The 23656-nt window shown below is 44.1% G+C and overlaps 1 long non-coding RNA gene across 2 annotated transcripts in view; it reads right to left on the bottom strand.

The window, feature by feature from the left end:
* The window catches only part of LOC141567817 (uncharacterized), a 29588-nt gene extending 5937 nt beyond the window's left edge, over positions 1–23651 (bottom strand). For both annotated transcript variants that reach the window (XR_012490659.1, XR_012490660.1), the window contains exons 1-5: positions 20830–23651; positions 14049–14106; positions 6491–6635; positions 5412–5815; positions 4331–4457 (exon numbers count right to left, since the gene is read on the bottom strand). This is a non-coding gene — a long non-coding RNA (uncharacterized LOC141567817). The remainder of the gene's footprint in view (positions 1–4330; positions 4458–5411; positions 5816–6490; positions 6636–14048; positions 14107–20829) is intronic.
* Positions 23652–23656: the final 5 nt, after the last annotated feature.

Raw genomic sequence — 23656 nt, 5'->3', positions numbered from 1 at the left:
TTTTAATTTCTCATACGAAATTGAGTGTCTAAAAAGGATCATTGCCACCCAGAAAACTACAGTTTTTCTCTCCTAGGGCTAGTTGGTCCTTCCAGGTTGCCCTCTTGGTCAGGACCTAAAATGATCTCATAAATAGTCTCTTTCCCAGAGATGACCATGTTTGGTCCACAGGAAGTGGGGAGACTGAGAGAGGGGATGCTTGAAGATTTCTTGGAAGAAAGCTATTCCCCCAGCCAAAGGGGAGCTTTCTTTCTATGATGGTATTAGTTATCCTTTGCTGTATAACATGTCACCCCAAAGATTAGTGGCTCAAAACAATGACAATGGTTTGTGATTCCTCTTGTTTCTGTGTGTGTGTGTGGGGGGGGGGGGCTTCTAGAGCAGCCTGGCTGGCCAGTTCTAATAACAGTGTGGTCAAGTGTCGTCCAGGGATGCTTCATTTGAAGCCGTGGCTGGGGCTGGAGGACCCTGTGCAAGGTGGCTCAGTCACATAACTTCATGACTGAGTTGGTGCTGGCTTTTGGCCAGTTCTTCTCTAGGTCACCTACGTAGGGCTTCTTGAGGGTCCTGACAGCATGGCAGCTGGCTTCTCCCAGAGAGAGTAAATCAAGGGACCAAGGCCAAAGCTACAATACCTTTTATGACCTCCCCTCGGAAGTCATGCTGTCACTTCCGCAGTATTCTACTGATCCCATAGGTCAGCCCTAATTCTGCACAGGAAGGCATGAAAGTTAAGAAGCTAATGTCACAGGGGGCCATCCTGAAGGCTGGCTACCACAGGCAGTGCGCTGCGTGTGACTGTTGCTGAGACATCTAAAGAAGAAAAGGCTGGCTGAAGCAGTGGAGTCAGCAAGTGTCAGGCATAGGATGGGGGTTTCCCAGGGACCAGATGTGGGGCTCTCTGTGAAAGAGCCCTGTTGTCATCTTAAACTGGAAGCGTGGTATGTGTAACAGGCTGCAGGCTGAGCCAGTTGCATGCAGTCACACAGGGCCCCCCGTCTCAGAAGGGCCCCACACTTGGGTCTAAATGCTCTGCTATTAGCATCTTGAAATTCTTCATGCTTTTTAAACCAAAAGCCTGATGTTTTCATTTTATACTGGGCCCCACAAACAGTGAAATCAGGTCTGGCTAGGGGCTGAGTAAGAAGATAATCATCCATGGAAGGAAAAATGCAATTGGCTGGTCCGGGAAATGTGGAAGAGACATCCTCAAAGATAGGGTTCGCTGAAGAACCCGTGAAAGCAACTGCAGGAGAGTCAGCTCGCAACTTTTGGGAAGCCTGAAAAGGCATCGAAAGGCTAGATTGCTGTTTTAGCCTCAGTTCCTCCAAAAAGCATTGCTCAAGACAGGGGCTTGCATGCAGGTAGTTGGTTTTGGGAAATGACGAGGAGACAGAGAAATGGGAGTCCAAGAAGAGTACAGCAGGGGAGGAGGAAAAGCTGGCCCATGATGGTATTGCTGTGCTCATTTTTCTGTGGGCACCCGGGTTCCTGCTCATCGGGGACCCTCTAGGAGCTTTGGAGGTTACTCCCCAGGATCACCCTTCTGAGACATGAAAAAGGAGAGCATTTGTGCTCCAAGTGCCACTCCCACTGGTCAAGCAATACCCTCATGGGGTTATCATACCCTGTGCATACATCAAAGAGGCGGATGGGATTCCTCAGGCATCCTGTAGTGACAGTGAAGACACGTGGGGCAGAAAGCGAAGACGCTTCTGTTTTCAAGTCACTCCGGCTGGCTGATTGCTGAAGACAAGATGGATTTAAAGTTGGGCTGAGAGCATGTGAGGGGCCCACATGGCAGTGCAATCCCCTGCCTCTGTCAGCCTTGTGGAACCCTCCCTCCCACTCCCCTGAACTCCAGGGCTGGAGGGTCAGAGCCTTGGGCTGTGGGATGGGGACAGAAGAACCAGCAAAGGAGAGAAGACGCCAACTCTACCCCTTCCCCAAATGCAGGCTTCCCTCCTGAGCTCGAGGAAGACAAAGGCCTCAACTTGAATCAACTTAGAATGATGTTGGGTGACATGGTTCCAGTCCTCCATTGAGACGCTGTTTGACGATAAATTGAAGAGGGCCCAGAAAAATCCTGGGCATCCTGCCTGAATTTTCTCCTGGGGTCATGAACTTGAATAGCACCCCCCCACACCCAGTAAACTTAAAAGGAGGGGCGATAGGCCAAACAAAGCTCTTTTATGATTACTTCCCTTGAGCCATGCTTGCTCAACCTAACAGAATGCATTAGAAATATCCAGAATGCACTTGGGCAGGACAAGTAGACAATGTAAATGGATGAAACTATGTTGTTATATAAATCCCGGTACATCACTGAGATGGACAGCAAAACTCATGTGTATTTCACAGCTTTTTGTTTTTTTCATAAAGTTTCTTCTGCCTGAAACACCAGCTGATTTACCACCTCTCTATCAGTTGTCAGCTCAATGGTCTCCTGAGAAGGTGAGGGGCAGGACTATCGTTATACCACTTTTTTCCTGCCTTATACCAGAAATATCCAAAGACGTTTACAAATTAGAACAAAAATGACATTAAAGGCACTGCGAAGGAAAGAGAAAAAATTTAAAAGGATAAGAAATTCAACAGAATGAGACTATCTCCACAGCTCTACGCACACCTTCAGTTACTGGCAGGTGTTACAGGGGAACCACTCTGTGGCTCTAAGCGCACCAGCAAGCGATATGAGAAGGGACACCTGATCCTGCCCCAGTCAACGCCAACATGAACCACTTCTCAGGAAAAGCAGAATTATCGTGGTTCTGAGGCAAGAGAGACATGTGCTCCTGGGCTTCTCCTAAAGAGGACACAGAATGTCCGCACATTGAATAACATTCTCCACATATCTTTTCATTGACGCTTTTTTAGAACATCCTTCAACCTGCGACCAAAGCAACACGACAAGGACCGAATCACCAAGGCCCAGGTCAGTTACCAACACCTTTGGGCCACCCTGTGCTCTGTTCTAAGCCCACATTCATGGCAGTTAACCATTTCGTGTTGTCAGCGCTTCTACATGTGCCTTTCTCCCTTTAACTTTGTGAATGTCCTGAGGCCTAAACACCGTGTTGCATTTCTCCCTGTGCCACCACCATCGAACATTCTGCTTGGCATAGATACCAGGAGCGCATACATCTTTGCTGCATAAGTGGCAGAATTACAGAGTAGTGCTGTTGTGCTACGTGAGGCACCGTACGGGGCAGGAGACAAGCAAGTGTCATTTAGTCTGCAGCTCTTACGCAAATCATATAGTAAACAGATCAGCTGGCTTCTAAGGTGCAAGAAGCAAGGTCGGAGGGCATATTCCGAGTGAAGGGATATGGGTACCCCTTGGAGACATGGCAAGTTCGGTTTCAGGTGACTGCAATAAAGCGAATATCGCAATAAAGCCAGTCACATGCACCTTTTCGATTTTCCAGTGCATTTAAGTCATGGTTACACTATACTATAGCCTACCGAGTGTGCAAGTATCATTGTCTAAAAAAAACAATGTACAGACCTTAAAATTAAAAAATACTTTATTGCTAAAATATGTTAACCATCATCTGAGCCTTCAGCAAATCATAATCTTTTTGCCAGCGAAAGGGTCTTACCTTCAATTTACTGGAAAAAAAAAAAAAATGCCGTATCTGCTAAGTGCAATAAAATAAAGTGCAATAAAACGAGGTATGCCTGTAGTACAAAGATCATGGCTGCAAAACGTCTCAAAAGTGTGTCAACACCTGTGTTGTTTATTACTCCTGGCTATTTCCCCATAGGGAGGAGTGATAAAATTCTTTCTAAATGAAAATATCCTTTGTGTTCGTCCTAAGGCAACGGAGAAGGAAAAACTATCCCGCCGTCTTCATCCCTCTTTATGTTGAGTGGATCTGTCTAATACAACATTTAGGGTATAGAGGCGACAGTATCTGATCTCCATTCCTTCAACAGTCAGTAACTGAACCATCCTATGCTTGGTACTGAAGATAAAATGGTGAACAAGACTCAGTCTTTGTCTCCAAAGAACCTACAGTCCATTTCAATATTTTTAACGATGAGCTGGGTTTCTTCAAATTCTAGTTATTTCTTTCTTTGGTTATTATCTATATAATATCTATTGTATATATATTATATATATTATATATCATATATTATATATGTATATATTATATATATATTATATATTACTATTGTGTGTGTGTATGTGTATACACTGTACTGTTTCTTACATACCTAAGTCAAAACCCACACCAAGACCTATCTCACCGCTTTCTCTCTAAGGAGACCTGTCGGAGTGAAAACCAGAGATGGCATGAAGGCTCAGAGGAGGGGACAAGCCTACCTTGTGTCTTTGTTATCCCTATTTCATGGTTTCTGCTCAAATCTTGTATTTTTCAGCAGCTCTGTGGATCACGCCTTCTGTGCCCCTCTTGGGTTCGGGGCGATTCCTGAGATACAAAATGAAAGACCTAGGAAAAAGTTATAACAGATTCTTTATACTCAAATTTAATGAGAGTAAAAACAAATCCTCCCGTCATGCAGATGGCACAGAGAATTATTTTCCCCAAAGTCACAATGTTATTACTTTACTCATTGTTGAATCCAAAGGTGATGTGCATTTTTTAAGAGGGAAAGCTGGCAAGTGTGCCCATCTCAATACAAACGTGTTTTATTAAATACACATGGTGCAGAACCCCAAAACAAATCTAAGTGTGCTTTAAAAAATTGTTGGCTGGTTTAAAATATTCTGAGAACTGAACCAACTACCCGCTTCCAGACCACTGGAGAAAAGGCGGTCGGACAAGGTCTCATTGCTCACCAGTGGATATCTGAACAATGTATCTTCCTATGAACATAATTTGAGAAGAGTGGCTGCCTTCTAAACCCCTATTTTTTATTCACTCAAAAAAAAAAATATTCCTTTCAGCCTTAAATTTCTCTGCCTAGGTCTCTAGTCTGAGGACCATATCCTTTTCGAAGACTTCAGCAATTTCTGTGGAGCCATGTTTAAATTGAGTGAGTGAAAAACTGACTCCCTTTAATAAAAGTGGCATTGTTTTGCAGTCAGGTAATTCCAAGTGGGCTCACTTTTTACTTTCCATGGGAATAGTCCTTGAGGAAGAAAGGGCTTTTGTTGAGTTTTGTTTTGTTTTGAGAATAGTCAATTGGTTCTTTCTACCCTCCTTCTCAGGCGCCAATCTCTCGAAGGAAAACCACAAAGTTCAAGCAGAAGTAATGAAAAAGGAAAGAAAAGAAAGAATCTGTACATAAACCCAATTTGTCATGATGGGGGGGTTGTTTTGTGTCATTCTGCCTTCCCACCCCCACCCCACCTGGCACACAGACCTAGGACTCCCACCTTAAGCTCTTTGTTTTGTAGATGACCTACTTCTGTATACAGAGGAGCATAAATAGGGTACAACCTTGCTCTAAATGTCCTCTTCCTCAAAGAAGCCTGCCCTGGGAGTTTCTGCTTAAGCGAGTGTTCAAACTCAATGAGTGTTCTTGTCTGGCTGTAGATAAGTGGCTGAGATTTGCATTGTTCTCCGTTGGTCTGTTTATCAATGCGGCTGTTTCAGTTTTCTTCAAGACAAATGACTAGGTCCTTCAGGCTTTATCAGGGTATTGAAGTGTGTTCTTCAGGTGTGGACTCAACTTTGCCCTCCACTTCCAGCAGCCGTTTCCTTCCCATAGCCAGGGTGTAAATCATTTGAACACACACATATACTTTTGCGCCAAGTTATTTTGCAAAGTATTCTTTAGCAGTGACACCAAACCAATCACAAGAGAGTCCAAGTTTTCTTTAAAAAGAAGCAATATTCTATACCTGAAGGTGGATTGGGAAAGGAGAAAAGGGGGGAAAAATAACAAAGCAGAGAATAAAAGGAAAAATTAGGAGATCTCAATGGGTGAGAAAGATAGGAAAATACTAAAGTATACTTAGTGCCTACACTGGACCAGGTACAGGGCGAGATTCTTTATATTTTCTAATTTAATCCTTAGGACAACTTTGAGACAAATGGGAAATTATTATCTTTTTCCTACAGGTGAGGGATTTGAAGTTCAGAAAGATGAGTAGCTGGCTGACAGTTATATAGGCAGTAAGTGGGGGGACCTCGCAATAAGCCTAATTATTTTCAACTTTTTTCAATGAAGTAACTGAGGCTCAGAGATGTAAAGCAGCTTGCCCGGAGCTGGGATCCAAGCCAGATCTGTTGCTTCAAAGTAATTGCCAGGCAAAGCCTAGAAACCAGGAATTGGAAGGGAGATACATATATATAAAGACAATCTTATTTAATTACATCTCAGCCAGCAACCATCTCAAGAGTCAACGGGGAGAAATGCAGGCGTGTATTAGTCAGGATAGGCCAAGCTATACTGCAGGAATAAATAAACCGTGAAATCTCTGTGGTTTAACATAAACATTTGATTTTGACTTGGCGTCCATGGAAGGTCAAGCAATTCTGTGCAGCTTTCTTTGGTGACTTTAGGTAATGCTAACCTTGAAACTCGGCTAGACCAGTGGTTGCCAGGTTTCTCCACTGTAAAGTTACTCTTTTTCCGAGGTACTACATTTTGGGGGTGGCTTGTTACACAGCAGTAGATGACTGTTATATACTACTTCCTCATTTCAGCCGGATCTTACTCTGTAAAGAATGAATTAGACAACAGTTAACTAGGCACCAGACTTTAGGCTTAACATCTCTTAAGACACCCAGTTAAGAAGGTGTTGCCATTCTTGCTGTATGGACAGCCAGGCATGCAAAGTTTGGGGTCACAGAGTTAAGGGGTGAAAGTTATATAGGCAGTAAGTGGTGGGACCTCGCAATAACAGGGATTGGAACCAGGCTGTTGGACCCCAAGCCGAAGCTAGCAACTGCCCCGACTCCTTGCTATGTTATTCCCCACCACCCAGGCCCCACTTAAAACAGGCCCAATTCCAAACCCTGTGTAGTGCTTGATTGGGGCACGTGGGTGCCCCAGGGACAAACTCTGAGTAGCATTTGGTCACTAAGATTCTAAATTGAAAACTCCAAATACCCTTCACCTTCCCCAGTGGAACTATTTCCAGCACTGGTATCCCAACCCTCCTCCCTCAAGAACTGCAGTTGTTCAGAAGCAAAACGTTGGGGAGTAAGAGATTGAGGTTTTGAAATTACCAAATTATTCACCCCCAAAGCTCAAGTGGAAGCCTTTACAGCTTCCCAACCTTCCCCCGATTGTCAGTGTCTCCAATTCACCACTGAGGAACCGCAAGAGGTGTGAAGATGCAAAACCCTACGCTTTCTGAGCTGGAAAGGCGCTCCACGTAGCCAATCCAGTGCTTTCATTGCACAGATGCAAACAGTGCAGCCCAGACTGACAAAGAGGCTTGTACACGGTGCTAACTGGAAACCTGAGGAAACCAGTGCTTTTCTGCCCAGGAGTGCATTTGATAAGGACATTGGGAGGCAGGAGACTGCATATTGTTATGTGACAGAAGAGATGCTGAAAGACCAAGTGCATCCCACGTGTCTGGGCAAAGCTGGGCTTCTGATGCCGAGGGCTCACATGGACAACAAAGAGCCTGTCTTGTCTAGTCTGACTCTGACTCTTAACTGTGTGTTTTTAGGTAAATCATGACTTCTCTGAACCCCCGTTTTCTCATCTGTAGAATGGGAATAAGAATGATCATACTACAGAGATGCGGAAAGGATTAAGATGCAACAGTGGTAATCGAGCTCCTTGGTATTTACCCAAAGGAGTTGAAAACTTGCCCACACAAAAACCTGCACATGATGTTTACAGCAGCTTTATTCATAATTGCCAAAACTTGGAGGCCACCAAGATGTCCTTTTGGTGAATGGAGACATAAACTGTGGTACATCCAGAAAATGGAATATTATTCTGCACTCAAAAGAAATGATTTATGAAGCCCTGAGAAGACCTGGAAGCCCCTTAAATGCATATTACTAAGTGAAAGAAGCCAATCTGAAAAGGCTACATAATGTAGGATTCCAAGTCTATGACATTCTGGAAAAGGCAAAACTATGGAGACAATAAAAAGCTCCGTGGTTGTGGGGTTGGGGCGGAGGGAGGGGATGGGTGATAAAGAGGTGGAACACAGAGAATTTTTAGGGCAATGAAAGTACTCTGGGTGACAACATAATGATGGCTGTGTGTCATTATACATTTGTCCAAACTCATAGAAAGTGCACCACCAAGAGGGGACCCGACGGTGAACTGTGAACTTTGGGTGATGACAATACATCAATGCAGTTTCATCCGTGGTAGAAAATGTACCATTCTGGTTAAGTGTTGATAATGAGACAGCTGTGCATGTGTGGGGTCAGGGTGTATGGGAACTCTCTGTACCTTCCTCTCAATTATGCTGTGAACCTAAAATTGTTTCAGAAAAAGGTTATTTAAATTTTTTTAAAATACAAAATACTAATAAAATGACCAAATGGTGTATCAAGCTCTGGATGCAGAATTTAGCATATAGCACATGCTACATGAATAATAGCTGTTTATAAGATGATTTTAGTTCCAAATCCCAATTTCTTTTAAATATTACTTAGTAGAATGCCTTATTTGGAGTTTTAAGGGATTTTTGATTGGCTCTCTGGCCTCCATTCAACAATTTCCTTCCTTCCTTCCTTCCTTCCTTCCTTCCTTCCTTCCTTCCTTCCTTCCTTTTTTAATTGCAGGAAAACTGATTCAAAATGTTACTTTAGAGACATAGAACTTTTGTTTGAGCTCTGATATAATATTTAGATGATTTCTGTGCTCGCTTCGGCAGCACATATACTAAACTATTTAGATGATTTGTTCACAGAGGGTGATCTGCTAATTCAGACGCCTTGTTTTATGGCCAAAATTCTTTTTAACTCGTTCAACTCAGCTTTTGCCAATGCCCCAGAGATAAGGTCTAAATGTTTCTTCCTATGACACAGATCGCCATTTTGACCTTAAATAGCAGAGAAGCACTAATTTTTTCCTTTTGTGTTGTGTAGGCGGCTAAAAGGAGCACAATTCACAATGGCAGCAAGGCCTTACTTCTCAGAGGTGCTTCTGAGTCTTTTCCTAGTGGACCTCTGTCCACTCCCTTTCTCCTAATCTATCTTTATGCTGAGATACATTATACAATCCTGTCTTATTCTTAGCCATCGACGCATTTCACAGCAGTGGGGTTTTCTTTAGCTAAACACCTTGGGGGAGGAGCCGGCGGAAAAAAAACCTTGGCTTTCATATTTTATCTTGTCCCTTACCTGGGTCATCCAACACATTTCTGCAAACCCAGTGGAGTACAGGTGAGGCTAAGTAAACATTTGTTGAAAGGAAGAATCACTAAATAGTAACAGTTAACACTTACTGAGCACTCAACAACGTGCCAGACAATAAAAGCACATTGTATGCGTGCTGTCATTTATTCCTCCCAAGAACTGTATGAGGTGGGTACTACCATTATGTCCATTGTAAAGATGGGAGGACTGAGGCTCAGGGAGTCAGAATAGTTCAGATTCATAGAGAAGGGACAGCAGAGTTTGAACGTGAGGGCCTCTGTTCTCTAACCACTACACTGCCCACTTCATGAATGATGAACATGAGAATACACAAGTGAAAGAGTGATTAGTAGGAATGTCCATTTATTTCTTCAGATCCTGACCATCGAATGGCTAAGTGAGGGTCTATTGACCTTCCATGACATCCATCCATATCTTCTCCCTACTTCAGCTGCTTGATTTAATTGATATCTTTCAGGGACCTAAGATTGATTAATCCCATTTTCAATGAAAATTTAGCTTTATTTAAAAAAAAGAAAAAAATTAGGAAATCTACCACAATGAACCACATTTTCCCAGGGACTATCCTTTTACTCATAGCTTGTTCTCTTTCATTTGAAAGTCTCTATCCTGCCCTCTTCTTCTGCCTGGGGTAGAATCCCTGCTCCACCATTCCCTAACTGTTTGATCCTAGGCAAATTATTTAACCCCCCTCATGCTGTGGTTCCCTCATCTGCAAGACATAAATAACATGGAATCCCTCTGATTGGGTTGCTGTGAGGATTAAATGATACATACATGGAAGTACTTGGAGGAAGGTCAACAGATGGAGATCTTCCTCCATCCTGTCAGCATCTCTGCGATTGCAATTGCAACCTCATCTGGAGACGATGGCCAACGTCTCAAGGCCCTTTGTAAATGAGAGAGTGGACAAAATGGTCCTCCGGTTTCCATCTTTCCACTCCCCACCCCCGGTTCCATGTTGAGATTTCACACAGAAATAGCATATTCCACCAGTAAATTAAACAAAAATAAAATGTTTGAAGCTCTTTGACCTTCCAGTGCGCCCTAAGTCTCCTCCAGTTGCAACATTCTATGTCTTAAGTTCTGTCACACACCAGGAGCTTCTGCAGCAGCTCTTACTATCCACCTGCATTGTCTAGATCTTTTTATTGCACTGCCAGGTGTCGCCATCATTTACAGGAGAGCAGGCCTCTATCCTGATAAAGCACAAAAAATGAGCTACGGAGTAATAGTCCAGCCATATGTCCTTCTGTCTTATCTGCAAATCTCACTATCAGCAGTTTTATTGAGGCAGTTCAGGACACTCCATTCTCTTATCCTTACCAACAAATATTCTCATTCAGTCTTTCTTGGGCGCCTTCAAGAAAATGTTCCAATTATGGAGTATCTATTTCTTTAATTGGCATATCAATTAAGACGTGCTTCCGTTGTTTGTGTAATTATTAGATTTGTCCCCACTGCTAATCAAAGAAATGCAGATTAAAGCAAAGCTTTTTTTTAGAGTAATCATGAACCTAGTGATGACACCGTCATGTATATTTGGGTCAGTCTAACTCACTGCGACATCTTCTTTCCGCTAGTGTTTTAGTAATATATTTATCAAGGCCCTTACACACCTGTGACTCAATAATTCCACTTGTGAAACTCTACCTTAAGGAAATATTCCTAAATATAGAAAAAAGCTTTTATGATTCAAGATGTTCTTATCAGTGTTATTTACCACAGCAAAGCAATAAAACAATTCAAACATTTTTTTTAAAAAAGGAAGTGGTCAAATAGCGATTGTATAATCACTCGTAGAATAGTGTGGTATTTTTTGTAGTCATTTAACATTATGCTTTCAATTATGCCAACAGTTTTTGTAAGACAATGTTAAATGAAAAAAGGCAGAATACAAATGTACACATATAGCATAAAATACAAGTGTAGTAACACAAAATCTTTTGTTTAAAAGATGAGAAAATATAAAAACACTAGCAAACAAATGTTATTATTATGTTTAAGTCCACAGTGCCGTGAGCAAACCCAGATTTAGACTGGGGGGTCAGGGAAGCCTGTCAGAGAATCTACAAGATAAACAAAAGTTAGCCAGGGAAAGACTAGTTGAGGCAGAAGAAACAGCACATGCAAAGGTCCTGAGTCAGGAAAAAAACACAATAAATAGAAGTTAGTGAGTCACTGGCTATTAAGTGATATCTAGACATCAGACAGTCTTCCTTTGAGATTTACACTCCTATCCAGAACAAGAAACTAAAATTTCCTTGTATATAGTAAGGATCAATTTCATCCTCTGAAAAGAAAGCTTGCAACTAAAAGTCAAAGCTTGGCTTGTAAGAGGGAAGAGTGGTAATGATGTGTAGAGCAAAGAGTCACTGTGCTTAGTCACTTAAGACGGGGCTGGCAGATGGCCATCAAGCACAGGAAAAGATGCAAAGATGCCCAAGATCATTAGCCATCAGCGAAATGCAAATCAAAACCACAAGGAGATACTACTTCATACCACCAACATGACTAGAATGAGAAAAACCGTAACAACAGGTGTTGGTGAGGATGTGGAGAAATCAGAACCCTCATACCCTGGTGGTAGGAATATAAAATGGTGCAGCCACTTTGGAAAACAGTTTGGAAGTTCCTCAAATGGTTAAACACAGGATTACCATATGATCCATCATTTCCATATACAGAGGGTACCAAAAAAATGTATACACATTTTAAGAAAGAAAAAAAAAAATACTGTATTAAAATTGTACTACTCAATATATACTGATAACAAAAGAGGAATACAAGTCACGTTTGACTTCTGCAATTACAAGAGGTGCTCATAGTGGTTACCATCAGCGTCCAGACACTTCTGATGACGGCGAACATTGTTGGGTAGACTTCTGTGGTGAGCGTATAATTGGTTCCAACACCACAGCAGCAGAAGTAGGTCCTGTTGCTCATCTCGTGGAGCACCATGTGTCTCAAACTTATCACGAATGCGTGCAGTTGTTAGGCGGGTTGGAGGTTCTATTGCATACTCACGCCTCCATGGTCATTGTACTTTCACAACGTTGCTCAAATTTCAAATACCACTTCAAAATGGTCTTGCGCTCCTCGAATGACAACCGTGCTTCCGCCATTTTCTTTGACTGCCCTGAGGGTCACATGGTGATGCTACCATTCATTTGATTAACGCCATCTTTTGAGCAAACATCATACTACACATTGCTACCGTAACTCAATTCAACTTCGAAAAGTAATACATAAATAATATCTCTTAACATGTGAATACATTTTTTTGGCACCCCCGGTAGTGCATGCTTAATGTTAGCTAGTATCATCATTACTCAATAAATACCTCCCTTCTGAGGATGACATTTGTCTTACACTCAGCTCTGTGAAGAGACCAAGACATTTTCTAAATCAGGGGTTATAAACTCAAAGGCCTACGAGGGCCAGGCAGAAGCTAGAAAAGGGTCATAAATAAGTTGAGTGGTCCCAGTATAAGGCAGTGGTGGAGACCGGGGCAAACTGAAAAGCTCGAGATGCTTCTGTAGCCACGGATGGCTTCTCAGCCTCCATCCACTGGAATGCAAGCCCAGGATTACCAAAGCTGGCTTTTCAATGGAAGGTGGAAATTCAGAATTTTATGTGAAATCTATGGACTTCTAAGTGTTGGCTCCTATATTTAAAATGTTATAAATGCTGAGAAGGTCAAAACCTGTGTCTGAGCCAGCATCTAAGCAGACAAGTTTGGGTCCTCTGGCCGATTTGCTGTCTCTGCTCTCAGTACTGCAGTATGAGTCCCAAAACGGTCCCCAAGCTCCCACCTCACCCTCCTTCCCAAACCTAGGTTTACCCCTCACCCCCTCCGCCAGAATGTATCCAAGCTGCAAAGAGAGACAGAAGAACTCATCCATAAACAGAGAGTCCCCAAACATTCCCGTACATGCCCAACTGGGGGCAGGGTGGTGTGAAGAAGGATTTGGGTCCTACAGGTTTTCATTCCTAACCTAATTAGAGAACCCTACAACAGAAACTGTGCAAAGACCAAATTTAATTGACAATTGTATATCTCCAGCAAAGGCAGTTTTTATTAATTTCCAGCTCGACATTCAGATATACTGGCCAGGATTTCAATATATTCTTATTAGTGTTTAATCCTCTAATGCATTAAAATTCATTATTTCAGTTTTATGGCAAAAGGTCTACAGCAAGCATCCAAGCTGGGCACCCAGTTCCCTCCTCTCACCTAGTCAGCTCGGGGGTCAGGGGGTGGGGGTTGGGGGTGTCAACATAATTATTTAAGAAGTTAAAAGGTAAAGAGCAAGGAATGGGAATGAAACTGAGTCTGCAATTATGCACTAATGCTTTAACAGGGAAGCAGATGGCACCCTTTGCATAAATTATTATTTATCCGCGGAATTCCCCTCTGTCTATTACCAAATCAACCGTTTTAAAACATTCTTTGTGAAGTCCCCTGGCCAGTTCCCAACATTTAATCCCCCCTCACTTCCCTCCCTGTAGAAATGCAGCAGGGGTGAGAAATCCATGATGGCCCACAGGAGCAGGCAAGGGTTTCCAAAGGCACTGATGTTCCAAATCCATTTGGACCGAGGGGCACAGAGAGGAGTCCATTTTATTTTGTAGATGGGGGGCTGGGTGCAGTGACCGCATGGGTGTCCACGTGCTAAGCAGAGTCACCTTCCACTTCATCCCCAATAACAAGACCTATCGCATGTGGATGCCCACCTAGGTGCCAACTAAAGCTCGAAGCTTGGAACTTACCTTGAATTCTCTCACAAATCCTTGCATAAGCCCCTGAGGTAGGCGATAACATTCCAATCTGGGAGAAAAAAAAAGAAGAAGAAGAAGAAGAAACCAGAAGCTGTGAGATAAAGAATACTGCTAATCCTACGACAAGCGAACATGCATTGAAGGCACGCAGTCTCGTTGAATCTTTGGGGCAGCCCCAAGGGACAATGATGGTGATTGCCGTTTTCTACACATGGGGAAATCGAGGCTCGCTTCAGCGAAGGATTCTCTCCAAGGCTCCATATCCAATCAAAGTCAGTGCCAGAATTTGAACCCAGGTTTACAGGGACCATAGGACTACCAAGGCTGGTGGGCTTGCCAAGCTGCGTTCTTTCTTCTGTGCACCAACACTGCCTCTTCTTCTGCCCTCCCTCACCAACACAAATGTCTACTTCACAAGCACAAATATCGTTCACCTGCCTTACGAAATTTTCCAGGAGAGAGAGAGAGAGAGAACGGGTGCTCTAGCAAGCTCCTTGGAGGACAAACGCGTCCATTTATCTGTATCCTTTGTCGTGATGCTCAGGTTGTCTTCAGCCCATTGGCATTATGACCAGGAAAAGAGTAGCAGTGAGAGGTCACATCCTCTGTCGCACTCCTCCTGTATTTCCCAGAGGAAACGTGCCCTGGTCAGCAGCAGCAGCAGAGAAATACTAAGTACCTGGCATCGAGGTGACTGAGGCCTGTGCTAGAGCAAATTCAGCCCAGGCTCTGGAATCAGATGTGGGTGCTAAATCCCATCTCTACACTCAGTGTGTGAGTTTGAACAAGTCGTTACAACACCCCAATCTTCCCCATCTGTAAAAGAAAATATTAATCTATCCCTCATAGGACTACTGAGGAGATTTAATGAGATAATGCAGTGGTTTGCTAACATACGTAACTTGGAGTTAGAGATGCATTTCATATCATGATCAAGTTCATACAGAGAGAGAGAAGAGAGAGGAGAGAGAAAGGAGAGAAAGAGAGAAAGAGAGAGAGAGAGAGGACTCATGTAACCAATAAGATACTTGGATTTTCTATTATAGTCCATTTTGTGAAAATGTTGATTACAACTTGTTAAATTGATTTCATGACACAATAACAGGTCATCCCTTTCCATTTGAAAACTCTGACACTATGAGCTTCTCCCTGGCCCAGTTCCTGTCCTCCATTCCCTCCCCTCCCTTCCTCTCTTCTGGTAAAATTTTCCTGAGTGGGATTATAAAATTGCAAGAAAGGAGACCTGCAGGGGCGCTGTTTTAAACCACTCTGAAGTTTGGTTTGGTTTTTATTCTATTGCATTTGTTTTTTGATCAGTGAGCCCCTTTCCTCTTATCTGGGCCGGCTCCTGTCTTCAACCCCTTCACTATAATTGTCTCAGGGCCTCGCTTGTCATTAAGGACATAGGAGCAAAGTAAGACCCTGCTTGACAGCGGAACTGAAGCAAGGAGGAATTCTCAAAGCTTCTCTCTCTCTTTTCATTAAAACTGGGCTGGGCTGGGTATGCCTTCCACTGGGAAGGTCCCTCTAATATCATCCATTCGATTAGCCTTTTTACCAGGAGTCTACCATGTGCCAGGGATTGTGCTAGGCTCAAGAGACCATGCATTCCATGCATGGCACCTCTGGAGTTGTGCAACCTGGAGGCTTTTGTGGGACATACAAATGTGAGTAAGACGCAATCCATCCTGACGCCAGAAGCTTCCGGTCGAGGAGTCAGACAGGGAAACCCACAAAAGCGGTAAACTGTTAGATTTCCGATCACAAAAGAGTAAGGGAATGGTTGACTCTCAAGGAAAGGGGGAAAGTCATCAGGAAAAGCTCCTAGAGGAACACCCTTGAGCTGGATGGCTAAGACCTAACAGCAGAGGTCTCAGACCAGCAGCTTGAGAACTGAATCCACCCCACAGGCACATAACTCTTTAACTTAGTTGCCAACATTTTAAAACCTGGTTTTCTACCTTCCCTGAAAAATTGGAAGTGCTGTCACATGGCAATAGACCCATATTGCAGGCAGTAATCAGCAGACACGGATAGCTCCTGCTAGCTTTACAGACAAATGTTCTCCCGTTTATCACACACCCCACCGTTCCCTGTTGTCTTCCTCATGTACATTCTCTGCTGGGGCCCTGGAAGCATCTCAGTTTACAACCCTTGATCTGCAGGATGATGTTACGGGGAAATGTAGGGTTAGAAGTTAGCGTTTCTTAACTTGGGTGTTCTTCTATGCTTTGAAGATTTCCCAATGTCCAGGCCAGCTCACCAGGACGAGAAAACAGCTGCAGATTCTTTGTCCAACCAAGAACCAACATACACTCTTGGGCTCTGGGTCTTCCAGGACCACACCCTGGGGGTCAGCCACTGGACAGCATTTGAATTCAGTCAGAGGAGGGAACTTCTAACATAATGTCTTGATTTGTATTACGTAGGAACAATGCATAATTTTGCCTTCCAAAGCTTCCAGAATTTTGCTTTTTCTGGATGCAAAGGTCTGTAAAATAGCATACACTTGGAATGGTCAGTCAGTCCTGGAGACAGGAGAGGGGTGGGTTAGGGATTGCTAGTCACCAGGCATTACATAATCTCTCTGTGATGCCAGACCTCACTTGCTCATCAACCCAATGACAAGCCTGTGTTCATCAACATTTTTCATGCTTGATGAAGTGATAAGGATATAGATATCATGGAACACTTGTGGAGCACCATGAAATACTGATACATTAAACTTCAAAGAGCTCAATACATAATTTTCTGCTAAATCAAGGATCCATACTATCAATGCTAACACTTATGGAGTGTGGGCCAGCCACCTAGCTCTGTATCAAATGCATTATCTCATTTCATTCTTACAATGTCTTCAATAAGGTAGACGCTATAATTATGGTTGTCTCATTTTACAGATGAGAAAAGTGAGGTTCAGAGAGGTCATGTGACTTGGCAGATTTAGCAAGTGGAGTGGTTGTGACAGGATAGGCCCCCAGGCAAGCTGATTTCCCAGCCTCTGCTCAAATACTAGATTCTGATATAACCAAAAAGTATCTGAGAAAGTCTTCCCATTAATTTCTCTTCCCCAGTGGAATGTGAACATGCATTCATCCTATCCGAAAGGATTAACTGAGCAATTGCTATGGTCCAGACTTGACTCCTGCCCTTGTGACACTTATATTCTCACCGAGAAGGGAAAAGACAGCTCCTTCTCTAATGGCTAGAAAAGGTCACAGTTCATCCATTTTAGCCAGCATCCTCTTGACCCCACTTCAAGAACAAATGTTCATGTTTCAGAACAGCTTAACTTGATGCTCTCCAAAACTGCTTCCAGCACCAAACTTACAGTCCTGGGCCAGGGCTATAGGGAAGACTCCACAGAGACAATGGGGCTTTCGCTAGGTCTTAAAGGAAAGGTGGTTCTTCAATAAATCAAGAGGAGGCAATAAGACTGGGGGGAACTCCCGAACAAAGGTGCTGGGTGGGAACTCGCCTGTCACTCAGAGTGACTGTCAATAGACCTGTTTCTCTGAAGGGTGGGGTTGGTTGGCAATAGGAAAGGTAAGGTGGAGACCAGATGCAGTAGGGCTGGCATGATAAGCCCACGAGGTAGAAGCCACTGAAGAATTTTAAATGAAGAGGAAAGTTAATCAGTGGGGGAGGTTAAATGGAGTGAGAGATGAGGAAATATTAGGGATTTGCTGTATGTGTAAGGGAGAAAGGAGCGCCCACAAGGAAACAGCGGAACAAGCTGCAAATGTGGGAATAACACTGAGAGAATGTGGAGTGACACTAGGGATTCTGAACCTGCCATATTGGGCCCGACAGCTTTCTGTCATGGGGCTGTCCTGGGCGTTGTATGGCATTTCACAGCATCCCTGGCCTCTACCCGCTGGATGCCAGTAGTAAGCCTCACCCCTTTGAAATAACCCCAAACATCTCCAGATATTGTCCATTGTCTCTCAGGGCCAAAATTGCCTCCAGTTGAGAACCACTGGTTTATGGGAATCCAAAGAGCAACCATTTCTAAAAGCCATCAGTTTCCATGACAGTAGCACAGTTAAGGGAACTGGAGAAGAGGCCACTAGGTACCTACAAGAAAGCTCCTTCTGTAAAGAAGTCCCTTTAAAAGGAGTTACGGGGAGAACAGACAATTTAAAAATGAGGACCATCAAAGGTGACCTGCGCTCAGGAAGTCAGAGGGCTTGGTTTGGGATTCTGCCAGTCCGTAAAAGAAACAGGCTTCTATTCCCACTGGCTTCCAAATGAAGGTTAAAGATGACAAAGCAAAAGGTTCTCCCAGAGAGTCTCCTTTGCAGTCATCTCCATCTCTAACCCACCTAGGGTCCATCCTGGGGACAGATGTCACCCAAAAGGACCTTGCAAAGACAGGCCAAGTGAGCAAAAGTGTGGAAACTTCTGAGGTTGGCTTGGGTTTGGCACTTAGGGAACAATAAACCGAGCCTTTGAAGAGACGAAACAAGTGAACCATTTGTCTTCTCTAGAAGCTACAAAGTAAGGCAGGATCACAGTGAAGGATTAAGGAAGAACAGGAAGGTGCCAAGCTGGGGAGGAGACTAGGGTCTACTAAGTCCAGCCTAGGACACTCCGCCAGGATCCGAGGTCTGGAAGCCAGGGGCTAAGAAAGCACACACATGCACTCAACGCCACCCACAAAATGTAAGCTCTAGGGTTTTATGTTAAAAACATCTATTCATTTTTCTTTTCCCTGCTATTTTAACGTATGCAGCATGCAGAAGCAAAGGCCAGGGGAGAGGCAACATTCTAAAAAGATGCACTTTTTTTCAGTGCACCCAGATTTTCTTCGTTGCCTTTTTTTGTTATCATTAACGATGTGGGGTTTTCTTTTCTTGTCTGCTGAAGGGCTTCCCTGGGATCCTTCACTTCAGACACATGGTTGTACGTAAAATGCTTGTACGAACTTCACTTCCTTTAATATTCCCTGACTAGCTTGGTTCTTAATCTCATTGCCCTTCTTTCCAAATGATCTTCCTGCGGGAGATGGGTGTTTATCATTCTCTTCCCTTGTCTTCTGCCTCCCTCCTTGACAGGCCTCACAGGACTTGAAGGGGATTTGAAATAACAACCCAAACATCCTGAGTGGCTTTCGGTGTCCCTCCCAAGTTGGAGCTAGCTTTTTGATTACTGGGGTCCAGTTTCTTTCCATATTAGTCACTGCTGGTATCTGTCCAAGATCAATGCGGTAGGAAACTTTCTGAGGTGTGAGGGAAAAGATACTCAAAGAAGAGGCAGGGGGCGGGCAGGGGGAGAATTGTTGTTATGCTATACAAGTCACACATATCTAAATCTCTCCTATTGTGTCTCTGGGGAGAAAGGAGAAAGTTTGGTGAAATTGCTTTCTTTCTGCATTTCTTTTTTCCTAAGTACAAAAGTGACACAATTGTCATTGTGAGAATGAATGATTCTAATGTGAACCACCCTGGAGGATAGAATGCTTCCTGCAGTGACACCAGTTCTCTTCCATGAGACAGCCTTATAAACTGTTTACCTGGAAGCCCAGGCCTGTAGGTGATAAAAGAGCTGCCCTTCTGAAGACCTGCCTCTTCTTAGAAACCCAACACAGAACCAAAAAAAAAAAAAGCCACAAAAAAAAACAAAGGAGAGATACAGCCTTAAAGTATCCCTAGACCAGTAAACCAGAAATGTTCAGTCAATAGACACCTTCCACTGACTTACTTCCAAAAGGAAGTCGAAAGACCAACCTTGTCCCTTTAAAAAGTTTCTTTAAAAGATAAACTCCCACAGCGATCCCTGGGTGATCAGGACTAGAAACTCTGTTTTTCCTTGATCTTTCTATTTACAATTCTTCTTTCACAATGAACATGGATCACTTGTTCATTGGTCGTCTCAAATATTACTAGTTTTAATCTCCTCAGCCATTTCTTTTTTTTTTTTTTTTAAAGATTTTATTGGGGAAGGGGAACAGGACTTTATTGGAGAACAATGGTCAAATTGTTGTCCTTTCAATCTGGGGGGTTCTGTTCAGCTTCAAGTTGTTGTTCTTTCAGTCTTAGTTGTGGAGCAGCTCAGCTCCAGGTCCAGTTGCCGTTGCTAGTTGCAGGGGGTGCAGCCCACCATCCCTTGTGGGAGTCGAACCAGCAACCTTGTGGTTGAGAGGACAGGCTCCAACCAACTGAGCCATCCGGGAACTCAGCGGCAGCTCAGCTCAAGGTGCCGTGTTCAATCTTAGTTGCAGGGGGCAGAGCCCACCATCCTTTGCGGGACTCGAGGAATTGAACTGGCAACCTGGTTGAGAGCCCACTGGCCCATGTGGGAATCAAACCGGCAGCCTTTGGAGTTAGGAGCACGGAGCTCTAACCGCCTGAGCCACCGGGCCGGCCCCTCCTCAGCCATTTCTTAATTCAGCAAATGTCTATTCTAGGTATAGATTCTTAAAAATTACTTAAAAAAAAAAAAAAAAAAAGTGAAGTCCCTTAACCTTGAGATCTGACTTTCCATTTCCTCCTTTGTAAAATGAGATGGCCCCTACCTTGTTTGGTGACAAAAAAAAAACAAAACAAAAAAAAAACACCTCCAAGCTATTACTTGAAAGTAACACCTCAGGTAATGTCACCAACCTGATGGAGAATGAGATTGAGTCCTGAACCCACAAGCAGCATATCTGCTGGGGTTCACAGGCTCTACACTGGGCTGGCATAATGTAGTAGTCAGCCCTTAAGGTAGGGCATATCTGCCATCCTTAGCAATTTTTAAAAACTACCCTCTGATGTCAAGTTAGACCTACCTTTGTGGTCGTTGTTTGATTGTTTGGTTGGTTTTGTGCTTTTTGTGTTTTGTCCCTGTGGAGAGCAGTCATGCAGCCTCCAGCAGAGCAAGGCCAAAAGTGCCAGATTCCTGGGAAATCATCCTGAGTGGTCTCTTCTCTTCCAGGAAGGATCCCCTGTAGCCAGATTTCCTGAGGATATATCCAGGTGATCAGACACCGTCAAACATCCTTCTCATCATAAAAAACTGGAAGTATTCACACTCAGTAAGCATGCTATATAAATTTCCTTCATTTTTACTTCGACCTTTATCGCCACTCTTTTCAATATAAAAACATTTTTATTAAAACGGTCGTTTTTTTCCCAAGTGGAATCTCAAGTGCATCCCCCCATCTCTATCAAAACGTCTAGCTAGCTATCGTTCACCAGCTCAATTAAAAATAATTTTTTTCTAATAAGGAAAACCAAATACCCGCCAAGTTCTACCGTGCCTCCCTTCCCCCCAATAAATCCAGTGTCTGCTTTAAAATTTGCTAGTTAGAAAATTATGGGTTTCTTAAGACTGTGGGCTAAAGCTTGTTTTGCTGCTTTAGAGTTTGCTGGAACTTTTTTTCCGTGCGTGTACTTGTGATTTCACGTTTCCCATAAATTGCATCAGTTTTCCATATGGTAATGATGTTCATTGTCATTAAGTAGTGATGGGTTAATTTTCACCACCCTTCTTCAGGGCCAACTCTGAACTCCTTTTCCCTCTAGGAATTCCTCTTCCTTCCGCCTCTCTGCAATCGACCTGAAGAAATCAGGAAGAGGTAGTTGAAAACTGTTTTTAAGGAGCCGCGGGATCCTTCCGCCCACGAGAATCCCTGAGCTCCGGATGCCCCCTGCCCCCCACCAGAACCCTAGCCGTCAGTTGGAAGCAGGGACGCGGTGATCTCAGCTGCCAGTAGAGGGCACACTTACTTTACTTTCGCAAACCCGAACGCGAGTGCCGCCCGGGGAGGGGGCGGGGGAAAGACGCTTTGCAGCAAAACCGTGTCCAGGGATTGGTCACTTCCCGCGTTTGCGGCAAACGCCTAGAGGCTGGAGTAATGTGCAATCCTTAATGCTGAATTGTGCTGTGCGCCTGATTTGGAGGAAGTTACTACTCTTAACAATTGAACGCTGAGCTGCAAACTCCACGGGTAATAATTTATCTATACACGCGCCCTCCCACCCCGAATTTTTTTGTCTTGGAACGGGAGGTGTGGAAAAGTTTACTTAACGTGCCTTTGGATGAGGGACCAGGGATTGGAAGATGGCCTTTGTTTTTAACGCTCTGGGATAATGCAAAATCGCACATCCCCAGGAACCAGGTATTATAGATTAATTCAGGAAGCGAACAAATCATTCGCCCTGTTGGACAACATTCTGGGTCGACGTGTACATGAAGTCTTATATAGATGTAGGAGGGTTCTACATACGCACTTTCACTATGGCATTCAGAACAAAAATTTAGGATCAATGAACTAGGAAATTAATGCCTGAAATTCTGCTAATTTTCAATTGGCTCAAGATATTCCCCCCCCCCAAAGAAAAGTCACGGAAGTAATACTTGCCTCCTCTCCTTTGATTCCAATCGATGTATTTGCGTGTGTGTGCGTGTGTGTACGCGCGCGTGCGCGCGCACGATCACAATTCCAATACTAAAGGGAAAAGAAGGGAGCACTTGAGGTCTCGATTCCAGGCAAATGTCAGTTTGGGCTCAAATAAACTTATAAAAATTCAAAAAAAAAAAAAAAAGCAGGCGAAGGGAAAAGACCCAGAAAGGAAGTTAAACGTCAGGTTTGTCCGTGGAGGAAAGAGTTAACGGTTTTCTTCACCAGGGTCTCTGCTGACTCGCAGGCAGGGTCCACAAGCTCTCCTCCTTCCCGCTTCTGGAGAGTCCGGTCCAGTGGCTTGCGCCCCTCCCCCCAATAGTCTCTCCCTTAGTGCCTTTGATTTCCCCCAAACCTGAGAGCTCTGGACTGGTGCAAACCCGAGCCACCGAGCGCAACTAGGATTTTTCTGAAACCTGGCTCCGGAATTGGAATTCCGAGTGCGATGGGTATGCAGACCTGCAGAGAGCGGGCGGGGGAGGGTCCTTCGCGGCGCGCACCCACAATCCAGCTCCTGTTTTACTCCAGCTCGGGAACACGCAGAAAGATTTCTAGAATTAATGCATCCAGGAGCACGTCAGGCTCCCGTGGAGCCTGGTGTAGGTCTGCGAGGAGTGGGGCAGGGGGAATCTGCTGCCTTGGTAGCAAATTGGGCGATTAATTCTGGGTGGAAGGTGCCCAATCGAGATAGCTACACACACTTAAAGCGTAACACCCCCTAACAAATGCAATGGGTGCTTATTCGTAACGTGCTCTCCAAGTATAGATGGCAGTAATTCTAGACGTTTACCTCCCTCTACCTATTACTTAGGTAATACTACCACCCCGCACACACTCAAGAGTGCGCGCCCTCCTCCTATCTTCATAGGACTTATTTTCCAAATGCTGCCTTTCCCCCAGCCTTAGGGAGGTGCCTGGCTTCCCAGGACGTGCGTGGCGTGGCCGTGGGTACACGGTGTATTGTCAGTGTTGGCTCAGCTGTCCCTCCTGTGATGATTTAAGCACGCAGGACAAGTAAGCGGTCTGTCAAACAGTGCTGCGCCAAAGGTGCAGCACAGAAGGGGACTGGGTTTGAGCGGGAGCAAAAGAAAATGGTAGGGCGCGCACTTAATTCAAGCTGCGCTCTGACTCTATTTACATCCGATTGCTCGGCGCACTGGGAGAGCCAGGCTCAAAGCCTGAGTCTCCTCCCCCGCCCCTCCCTCCTCACCAG

The sequence above is a fragment of the Rhinolophus sinicus genome, linkage group LG12, assembly GCF_036562045.2.
Source record: "Rhinolophus sinicus isolate RSC01 linkage group LG12, ASM3656204v1, whole genome shotgun sequence".
Taxonomy (NCBI): Eukaryota; Metazoa; Chordata; class Mammalia; order Chiroptera; family Rhinolophidae; genus Rhinolophus; species Rhinolophus sinicus.
This window is presented reverse-complemented; position numbering and strand designations above follow the sequence as displayed.